Source organism: Coptis chinensis, chromosome 2 (genome assembly GCF_015680905.1).
Source record: "Coptis chinensis isolate HL-2020 chromosome 2, ASM1568090v1, whole genome shotgun sequence".
Taxonomy (NCBI): Eukaryota; Viridiplantae; Streptophyta; class Magnoliopsida; order Ranunculales; family Ranunculaceae; genus Coptis; species Coptis chinensis.
The window spans coordinates 7,537,271-7,548,693 of NC_141457.1; positions in this window are offsets into that span (position 1 = coordinate 7,537,271).

An 11,423-nucleotide genomic window follows, 5' to 3' on the forward strand; every position below is an offset into this window, starting at 1 on the left:
TTTTTTTTTTTTTTTTTTTTACTCTTTTTTTTTGTATTTGAGTAATTGAGGAGCGACTCAAGCAACAAGTAATTGGAGTGATTTTCCAATAATTAGGGAGGGAGAGATATCTGGCCGTTGAGAAGATCTCCTCATTTATTATATCTCTTATTTTATTTTTTTTACGAAAATAATTAATGAGGAAAGAAAATATGAGAGGACATTTCGGTTGTTTATTGTGAAATTTCCGATTTTTTGGGCTTTTGGTTGGTTTTGGATTTTAATTTGCCAAATAGGCATTTTCACCTAAACATATATTTTTAGGGCCTTACATATTCGGGTCCTGTGCGGTCGCCCACATGGCACCTACTCAGGGCCGGGCCTGATGTAAACAGCTGGTGAAGCCATTCAATAGGATCTACCTTTCTAACATAAAATTGAAGAGAAAGCTCTTGTACATTTTGACCAATAGCAGCAACGATCCATGAAACTTTATGACTCGACTCCACTAGTCTATCTCTGCTTATGAGGCTAAACTTTTGTATTGTGGAATCGTCACGGTGCAAAAGAACCCGGTCCACAAAATGCATTAATCCAGTTCGTGTTGTTTCGGGAGTTGTAGTACGTGGTTTTTTTATTTCGAGGTTGAGAGTGGGTGTAGACTTCCATACATTTCTCCAACTTTTGGAGAGAATGCTTGTTTGGACCACCACTTTTGTAAGGGAGTGATATCCCCCCTTAGGAATATCAGGCGCGTACTCACCACGGTGGAACTATCACACCGACCTGTGGAACCAGATCGCACCCATAAGCTAAGAGAACGTTCCAGCACAGTTCGCACCAGTACGCGAACTAGGCTATAACGTGACTCAACTTGCCTTCTAGAAGCAATCATGAGCAAAGGAGCACATGCACGGATCACTGCCACCAGCTACTGACCACTGCCGCAAGCTACTTGCCCAGACTACTAATCTTCATCATCACAGCAGACCTATAAAGACAGGTCTCGCACGCCTCCTTGATCTAGACCCCACATTGGTGATGCACTTTACACGTGGTGAGCGAGGATTCATTCTGAACATCTATAAATACCCCTCCCATGAACTACGCCAGACCTGATTCTTCTCTCCCTCAAAAATCAAGAGCAAGATACGTAGGCAGTTCGCTCCTAAGCCGAACTCGGTCCCCTTAATATCCCTTTTCAGTTCCCATCCAACTGTATATGTAAAGGAAAGCTGAATCACGCCTTTACATTGGCACCGTTTGTGGTCTCGATTTCTTGAGAAACCACCTAACAAATCCAAATTCTAAAAACCAAATATCTCAAGCCCACGAAGCATGGCAAGCCTCGAAGCTCAAGTTCAAGGCCTTGCGAACCAGTTAGGTTTAACCAATGCTGCTCTTCGTGCACAAGTTGACGCTCAACAACAGCCAGCTAGTAACGTCGCTGAGAACGGCATCAATGAAGTTAATCAACAGATTAATGAGTTGTCCCAACGGATCGACCAGAGCGCAGTACGTAAAGACGCATCCCAGATCGTTCAGAAAATGCTCAAGACGTACCGCGCTTCCCCGTTCACCACAGAGGTACTCAGTAAACCCTCTCCTCAAGATTTTGTCCAGCCACATTTCCCAATGTACGATGGTAGCACATGCCCCGGCCAACATGTAGCCCGCTACATTTAAAGCCTGGCCCTTTACAGCTCCTCGGAGTTTGACCATCTTCACTGTCGACTCTTTCCCGCCAGCCTCAAAGATGGCCCACTCGATTGGTTCTTTTCACTCGAGTCGGATTCGATCAAAACTTTCAAGCAGCTCACTGATCTGTTTGCCAGCCAGTACGTGCACAACAGACGTAAAAAAGCAGATCTGGATTCACTCTTCCAGCTATCATTTGGAGAGAATGAAACCATTCGCCAGTTCCTAGGTCGGTTCAAAGCCGAACTGTTATGCATGGAAAGTGGCCTCAAAGAGTCTTTTGCCACTCTGGCATTCTCCAATGCCTGTCGGGTGCGTAACACAGACCTCTCCAGGTCGCTGATGAGGTCGCGCCCAGAAACCCTATCAGAGCTATACGCTCACGTCGACAAGTATATCAAAAAGCAAGAAGGTTTACGACATCACGGTCTATCAGACGACCAAGAAGTTGCGGCAATCTCTGATGACACTCCACCTGCCAAAAAATGGCCCAGGTCGCAAGCACCCAAATTAGGCAACCGCTTGGATAACAACAGAGAGTTCGCTGTCCTAACACGCTTCCCAGCTACATACTGGAAAAGATCAAGCAAGCCTCATACTTCCAGCCTAGCGTACGGCAACCCGCAGACCGACCTGACATGCCCTACTGCGCATTCCACAAAGCAAAATGTCACGAGACCGACGCTTGCTGGGGGCTCAAACATTATCTCCAAGATCTCATTGAAGCCGGACAGATAAAGCAGTACACCAACATTGTTGATGGCGACTTGCGCCACAAGCTTATGGCCCGACGAGTGCGTAGCAGATCTCCACCCCGCAGGGAACGCCAAAGCGTCCAAGCTCGCTCCCGCAGCAGAGGACGCCTGTCGACCGTTCCTAGCATGATCGTCGCCCACACTCGTCAGATCGTACCAACGGCCGAACTATACATATGATCACTTTCCAGATGACTCTGTTACTTCTTCTAGAGAAAAACGAAGGCGTGTCGGTGCTCTTCAAGAAGTCTACCATTTTTCTTCACAAGCAGCACACGCCCCGCGACATTCGGGTCGCCACTCAGGGGATATCACCTTCACAGAGGCCGACCTCACCAAGGTCTACCTCCCTCACAACGATGCGCTTGTCGTCCACGTCAGGATCAGCGACTGGACAGTTAAGCGCGACCTGATAGACCCTAGCAGCTCATGTGACATTTTGTTCTACCACACAATCCAAGAGATGAACCTACCCAAGTTAGTATTCATAGATCCTATTGCTCCTCTTTATGGGTTCAATGGCTCCAGAGCTGACCCAATAGGCGACATTATACTCCCAGTTTCAGTGGGATCAAGAGAGGATAAAGTCAGCTTCAACACGCGTTTCAGCATCTTGGATATTAAGTCATCATACAATGCCATCCTAGGATGGCGTTGAATTCATCAAATGCAGGAAGTACCGTCTACACTGCATCAAGTACTCCATTTTCCAGGCCCCAGGGGAATGATGGAGCTTCGTAGTAACCAGCTCGAAGCCTATCACTGTAATCAAATCCACTCAGCAAACAAGACCGCTGAGGCCCCAATCAGCATAAGAAACGAGCCCACCAGCTACATTATGGCCAAAGACCTGGTGCCGAAGTCAGAGGCAACGCACCAACTCAGAGCGCGGGAGGCTCTAACAAGAAGGCCTATCCATTTGAACAGACTCTGAAAGTTGCTAAGGCAGCCACTCACTCACTCATCAAGACACTAGAGATCGCTCCCGTAACTAGTGTTCCACCTGTGCAGACCACAGAGGTCGCCCCACCAAATCCACCACCATCGAAACAGCTTCTGCAGTGTAATCTAGCTTATGTTGTCATAACCACAGAAGTCAGCCCACACTCTGTGGTCATAACCACAGAAAACGCTCCAACTCCTACATCAACTCCAATCACTCATTAGACCAACAGCGCATCCACAGAGCTCAACCCCCCAGAGGACGCTCTCCCAACACAAGCTATGGCACCAGCTGAAGAGAGGTAGCGAGTGAATCTAGGAACGGAAGACGACCCTAAGTTCGTCTATATAGGGGCTAACCTCGACCCCACACTTAAAACCCAGCTTGTAAATTTTTTGTCCATGAATAAAGATGTTTTCGCTTGGTCGTATATTGACGTGCCAGGAATAGATCCCAACGTTGCCTGCCATAGGTTGAACGTCAACCCTAGTGCCAAACCAGTTCGACAGCGGCCTAGGAGACTATCACTACGGTTCCAAAAAGCAATCAACGATGAGGTCGATAAACTCAAGCAAGTCGGGTTCATCCGGAAGGTCGACTACCCAAATTGGATCGCTAACATAGTGGGGGTCCCAAAAAAGAATGGCACGGTCCGCCTCTGCGTTGACTTTACCAATGTCAACCAAGAAACACCCAAAGACAGCTTCCCGTTACCAAGGATCGACCGACTTGTGGACCAGACTTGCGGCCACGAGCTCCTCTCCTTCATGGATGCTTATAGTGGGTACAACCAAATACCACTTGCCGAGGAAGATCAAGAGAAAACATCCTTCATTACCGAACATGGGGTTTATTGCTACAACGTTCTCCCATTCGGCCTCAAAAAACGGTAGCGGGCGTATCGTATCAACGAATGGTAACTGACATGTTCCAAGACATGTTAGGAGACACCGTGGAAGTATATATTGATGACATGGTTGTCAAGAGCAAAAAAGCAGGTGACTACCTCACCCACCTCGAGCAAGCGTTCTCTAGGTTACGCCGAACTCGCATGAAGCTGAACCCAGAAAAATGCCTTTTTGGAGCGTCCTCCGGCAAATTTCTAGGCTATCGGGTCTCCGTGGAATGGAAAGCTAACCGGATCAAATTCGTAGCGTTCTTGGATATGCCCGACCCGCAGACAAAGAAGCAGATACAGAAGCTATCAGGCATGGTTGCTGCACTCAACCGATTCATATCTAGGGCATCAGACAAGTGCCGACCGTTCCTGCAACTCCTCAAAAAAGGCGAGCAGTTCTCATGGAACGATCAATGTCACCAGGCCTTTTCCACTCTCAAAGAATACCTCACAACACCTCCCATCTTAGCCAAACCAACAGACGGCGAAACGCTGGAGCTGTATCTAGCAATATCAGACTTCGCTATTAGTTCGGTTCTGTTCAAGGAAGACAACAACTCAGAAAAACCAATCTACTTTACGAGTAAGACACTAACTCCAGTCGAAAAGAACTACTCTTATATCGAAAGAGTAGTTTTAGCACTGTTATACTCTGCAAGGAAATTCAGGCCATATTTCCAGGCACACCCAATCAAAGTACTCACCGACCTCCCATTGAAGAAGATACTTCATAAGGAAAATAAGACAACTCGCATGGTAGTTTGGGCCGAAGAGCTCGGCGAACATCACATCGAGTTCGTCCCACGCACCTCGCAGAAGGGACAAGTTGTGACTGACTTCCTTTCCGACTTCTCGGTGGACGATCTACATTGGGAGCCCGAGACAGACATCCTACCCCCCAAGCACAGCGACAAGACTGTTTGGTCCCTCTTCGTAGATGGTTCCAACAACCCCGGCAGAAGTGGCGTTGGCATCGTATTAGTATCGCCTGCCGGAGAAGTAATGGAGAAATCAGTTCGCATCGACTTTGCGACCTCCAATAATGAAGCTGAGTACGAGGCAGTAATTATGGGGATTAGAATGGTGCTACAGCTGGGTGTACAAGAGCTTCAAGTCTTTAGTGACTCGCAACTGGTCGTTCGCCAGATTGCTAAAGAGTACACTACCCACGAAGATAACCTTTCTAAATACCTTAAAGTTGTTACTCATTTACTTCTATCTTTCAAAAGGGCCACCATGCACCACTTTTTGCGCGACGAGAACCGCCACGCAGACAGTTTAGCCTACTTGACTACTCAAACACCAAGCGGCGCCCCGAGACAACCCCCGAGACAACTCCTCATTGAAGTAGTTGACCGACCTGCCTACCAAGTAGAGCATGTCTTAGAAATCGGCGACCTCTGCTCACTCTCTGAAGACCAGATGAGCCAAACATGGATGCAGCCCATCATAGAGTACATTCAGAAAGGCACACTTCCGGCAGAACAGAGCAAAGCCAGACAGATGCCATACCAAGCACGTCGCTATTGTGTTATGAATAACAAGTTGTTTCAAAAATCTGCTGGAGGACCTCACTTGAGATGCTTAAGTCTAACTCAGGGTCAATTGATTTTTGCTGAGATTCATGAAGGAGAATGCGGCAATCATGCTGGAGGTCATTCTTTGGCCCACAAAGTGATCTCTCAAGGATACTTTTGGCCTCGCATGCAGATCGATGCCAAAGTATATGTGCTCAAATGTCTCAAATGCCAAACCTTTGGCCACAACATCATCCAACCCGCTCGCGAATTGATCAACATTGCAAGTCCCTGGCCATTCCACATGTGGGGCATGGATATCATGGGACCATTCATCCCACAGAAGAGCATTGGGTTCCACTTCGTTTTAGCTGCAACCGATTACTTCACCAAGTGGATCGAAGCAGTTCCTTTGGCACATGTCAAGGAGTCACACGTCAGAAATTTTATTTGGACTCACATTGTCACCAGAGTTGGCCTGCCACACACCTTGGTGATGGACAATGGTTCCCAGTTCAAAGGCAAAACGGTCAAAGAATTTTTGGCCAAGTGGAAGATAGTTCACGCATTCTTTACTCCGCGATGCGGCTCAAAGCAATGGTGGTCAGCAGGAGGCCCGGCAATAAGGCCATTTTAGAAAACTTAAAGAAAAAGATTGAAAAGAACAAGAGCCAATGGCCAAACCAGCTAGAGAATATTATGTGGGCCCATCGCACCACAGCTCGCTCCAGCACAGGCGAGTCACCATTATCCTTGTGTTATGGCACCGAAGCTGTTATTCCAACCGAACTGACAATCACAACAACTCGATCCGAGCTTGTCGAGTCAGGACATAATGACTCGGTCCTCGCCCGAGAGGTTGATTTGTTGGAGGAGCACCGCGATCTGGCAGCTATCAAAGTGGCATTATATCAACAAACGAGTACATCCTAGATCCTTCCAGCCTGGTGATCTAGTTCTGAAAAAGACGCAGGATGACTCCAAACTAGCCGCAACATGGGAAGGACCCTACGTAGTAGACCGAGTTGTGGGCAATGGGGCCTACTGGATCAAGACACAAGAAGGGAAAGCACTTCCATGACCTTGGAACACGTACTTGTTAAAGAGATTTTATCAATAAAAATTCAGTCTCGTACACAGTCATGTTCTTAATCGTTGATAATTCTGATAGTTTAGTTACATTCGTATTGTCAACCACTCCAGTCAAATACCTCTGGGATCAACTTCGTGAGAACGCTCTTAGTGAGCAGAACGCCCTCACGGGCTACAAACGCTCTCAGCGAGCCATACGCCCCCAGCGGCTTAAAAACGCTCTTCGCGAGCGCACGCTCTCCGGAGCTTACAGGCTCATAGCCTCTCCAAATCTCGCCAAGTTGAGGACCCATACTCTTGGGATCAACTTCGTGAGAACGCTCTTAGTAAGCAATACGCCCTCAGGGGCTACACACGCTCTCAGTAAGCAGAACGCCCTCAGGGGCTACAAACGCTCTCAGCGAGCCATACGCCCCCAGCGGCTTAAAATGCTCTTCGCAAACAGAACGCTCTCAGGAGCTTACAGGCTCATAGCCTTTCCAAATCTCGCCAAGTTAAGGACCCATACTCCTGGGATCAACTTCGAGAGAACGCTCTTAGTAAGCAATACGCCCTCAGGGGCTACACACGCTCTCAGAAAGCAGTACGCCTTCAGAGGCTAAATGCGATCATCACGAACAGATAGCTCTAAGAAGCTTACCGGCCCTTCACCTCTCTAAATCTCGCTAAGTCGAGAACCTATACTTAGAGGTTCATCGCAATGAGATTGCTCACTCGAGCACTACTTAACAAGCATATCGCTTTCTTAAACTAAGTCTCAAGCCTCATATCCACAATATGCTACAAGCATCATAAACGGAATAGTAGCAAAAAGAGATCAAGCATAAGCAAAAACACGAATTCCATGCATATTCGTTAAAAGTACTACGGGCCCAAATCCCAGACACTTGTTCATGCTTCCACCGATCTGCTGGGTTTACCCAGGAAATCCAGATTGGCAGCTGTTACATTTGTTAAAAGGCATCGAGCTGCCACTTTCGTGGAAACCAGCTCGTCCAAGGTCTAACCAAAAAGGCGAACTGCTCAGGCAGACATGAGAAACCAGCTCTATTGTTAACTCTCTTCCAGAGAGGCGAACTCGCAACACAAACAAATAAAATAACTGCCTCCAATGCTTACAAAGAAAAGTTCGGGCAATCAGCGTCCTGCATCTGTCACAACATGCTTATCCCTTGGCGCGGCACTGGTCGAAGGGAGATGCCTCGTCTCACGGGCAACAACAAGCGCGGTGGCGTCTTCAGCTTCCTGGTCATGCTTCTCCAGTAGCTCCATGTACAACTCCGCCAGTACAGAGTGATCCTCACAAGTTCGATCATACTCTTTTTGCGCCTTACGAGCCACCATTTGACACTGCTTGGCATACTCAGTCACAGACGCCAGCTGCCTCTGCAAATCCGTCATAGAGTTTACTAGTACAGTCTTCTCTTTCAGCGTCTCATGATGCTTGTTCCTTAGGGACGCCAACTTCTTCTTATCGGCCTCCCAAGTAGAACACATCATAGCCAGCTCGGCCACGCCACCATCACCACTACCAGGTCGCTGAACAGTACGTTTCAATCTATCATATCCTGCCAAGAACTGCACGAAGGACATTAACGTTCAATCGTCCTCATTCAAGTCACAATAAAATGTATAAATAGAAAGCTTACCAAACAACAAGCCGCGTCGGTGGTCTTCAGGGTCGTCTCCAAGCTTTCACTCTCCAACTCGGCTTTGTCACCATCGAGCACTATCCCTTCCAGGAGGCAACTCGCTATGGAGGCCGAGTGGAAGCTACAATCAGAACGCTTCACCATGCGCTTCTTCCCAGTACGACCAACGTAGTAGAAGTCGCTCCCCACATCACCACGACGCGGGGATGAGCTGCCAGACGCAGCATGGCGATCTTGCTCCCGATCGTCACCCCCTCCGCGACTTGGAGACCTGAAGACGACCCCCCCAGGTCGCCCACCTCCCCCTACCTTCGCACGCTTGCCTTTCCTAGCGCTAGAATCATCAGCCTTACGCTTACCATGGTTCCCTAGCGGGTGAGGTCGGAAGGCCATCTCCTCCATCACGAGGGGTGAAGTCTCCCTAACACCCTCACTACCGCCAGCACTCTGGGCATTACGTCTGGCCATTGTCAGTCCTACAGAGCACATTCAAGCATCAGCGAGCTACCACGCAAACAAAGTTTCCTAAGATAAACCACAAATCAAGTAAAGCACAGACATACCTGAGATGATCAGTAAAAACGCGGAACCTCGCACCGTCTAGGAAAGCAGAGCAAACTTGAAGAAAAAGAAAGGCAAATACTCTTCAGTTTCTCGAAGCAGTTCTATTTATGCCTACGAAACGTCTCTTCCCAAGATAAGTCATAATGGCATTGAGACTCCAAACGGCAGGCCACTTGGCACCCATCATTTCATATCTCCCGACCACCCATATTCTTACACGTGCCACGCATGCACTGTAGCTCAGGCAACTCCAAAGTAAAGAATGCCCCTTGCATCCTCATAGACATGTGCGACCTGAACTGTTTAAATCGGATACCAAGCACGACAAACCAGCAAAGTCACAGATCATCGACACCGTACCCTCCATACGACAAGTCGCAACAGCATACACATACTTACAAAGTGCAAACATTCATATCATACACAATACTACGTATAGAAAGCAAAGCAACATGTTTCACATTCACAAAAGGAGCGAACTGACGACAGCAGGGAAGCCCCAGTTCGCAGACTAACCGAGCTGCTGAGAATACTCAGGAAATCCAGCACAGTTAGCCACTAGTTATCATGATCAATGGCAAAGAAGAAAAACGAGCTACCCAGGTCAACCCAGGAAACCAGCTCTATTGTTTACGGCCAAAGGCCAATTACAGCCACAAACACTAACAACCTTTTTAAACAACATCATCAAAATTTTCTGCAAGAACGACATTTAACACTGGGGCAGAGCTCGGATCACCAGCAGACGCCACAACTACCTCGGTAGCGACCGCATTTAGCTCGCCAGAACCCTGAAGCTGATCACTCACCACACCAGTAAGGGGGGAAAGCACGACTGCAGGAACAACGCTAGCATCTTCGAGTGGTCCGCCCCCGCATTCTCCCGAAGTTCTGTGCTCCCACTTCTCTTGCAGGTCGTCCAATTTTTTCTCCAGTTCCTCCACCTCAGCACGGATGGTGAGATATGCCTCTTTCGCTTGCAGTGTGGAAGTCTTACATCGTTCAGCATAGGTGTTCGCTGCGACTAGCTGGCCCCTCAACGCCTCCACCTCATGCTTTAGCCCGATCGACTCATTCACTGCAGATGTCTTCTCCAGCGTCAAGGTAGTGAGTTGAGGCTTCAAAGCGTCCAGTTCTTTCTTCTTAGATTGTTGCACAGCTCGCAGATTTGAAAGCTCATCCCTCAGCGACTCGACCTCCGTCTTCTCGGTTTCGACGCTCTGGCGGCCGTCTTAAACACGGTACCAACGATCAGCTGCGACAACTCGCACAACATATCACGTTAGTATCAAACAACAACATATAACACGATAACACAGCCAAGCTTGAGCACAAATGTTACTTACCAGGCACATCGCCTTATCCATCCCCCTCAGATTCGACTCCAGCTCCTTCGTATCCAGGTCTTTCCTATCACCGTCCAGAGTCATACTCTCCAGCAAACAAGCAGCTATAGGTGCGGACTTGTAGCTGCAGTCAGACCTCTTCACATAGCGCTTTTTCCTAGTCACTTCGTCTATATACATCAGGTTGCGCTCCAGCTCGTCTTTCCCAGCACTGGAGTGCCCCTTACCAGTCTCCCTCATACCAACCTTCCCCTTCATCTTGCCAGAAACGTCTCCAACAACCCTGGTTTGAGCGACCTCCGGGGCAACCTCCGGGGCGTCCTCACCTAGGACGTTGAAGTTGGGCATCGGTCTCGCCCTCGAGCTGCGAGCTGCCCTTCCCCCGGTTCGCACTTCACCACCCCCAGTGCGGTCTCAGCTACCCTCGCAACCTTGGTAGGTCGAGACTCTGGGTCGTTCCCCTTCCTCGTTGGCAAGCGAGACTCAGGGACTTCGAAGAGAACGTCCTCCAAATCGAATGGAGCCTCCTCTTGGCCTTTCCCCACTCCAGACCCAGACGCACCAGCACCTCCAGCGGGTCGCTTCACCCCGACACGGCCTCGGTTCCTATCTTCCTTAGTCACCAGATCACTCCTACGTTTTTCCATTACAGGCTTCCTCGACGTCCTCCCGTTCACCTTATCTCGCGCCCTGGTCTTTTGCACTTTCCTTCTCTCCCTAATTGCGGGTCCTCCCCGTTCTTCAAAGAAATGAGCAACTTCTGGTAGCTTTGCTCGTTTCTCAGCTCGCGTCAACCTAGCGAACTTCTCAATCACCTGTCGGCTCGACTCCTTTTCTAGGTGGATATCTGCACAGACAACAAAACAATAATTTCAGTACAAAATCAACCAACGCAAGATCGATATTATCAGACAACGTACTGGTACCCACCAGTAAAGTCGCATATTTTATTGTCCACACTGAACCCGCTCGCACAATA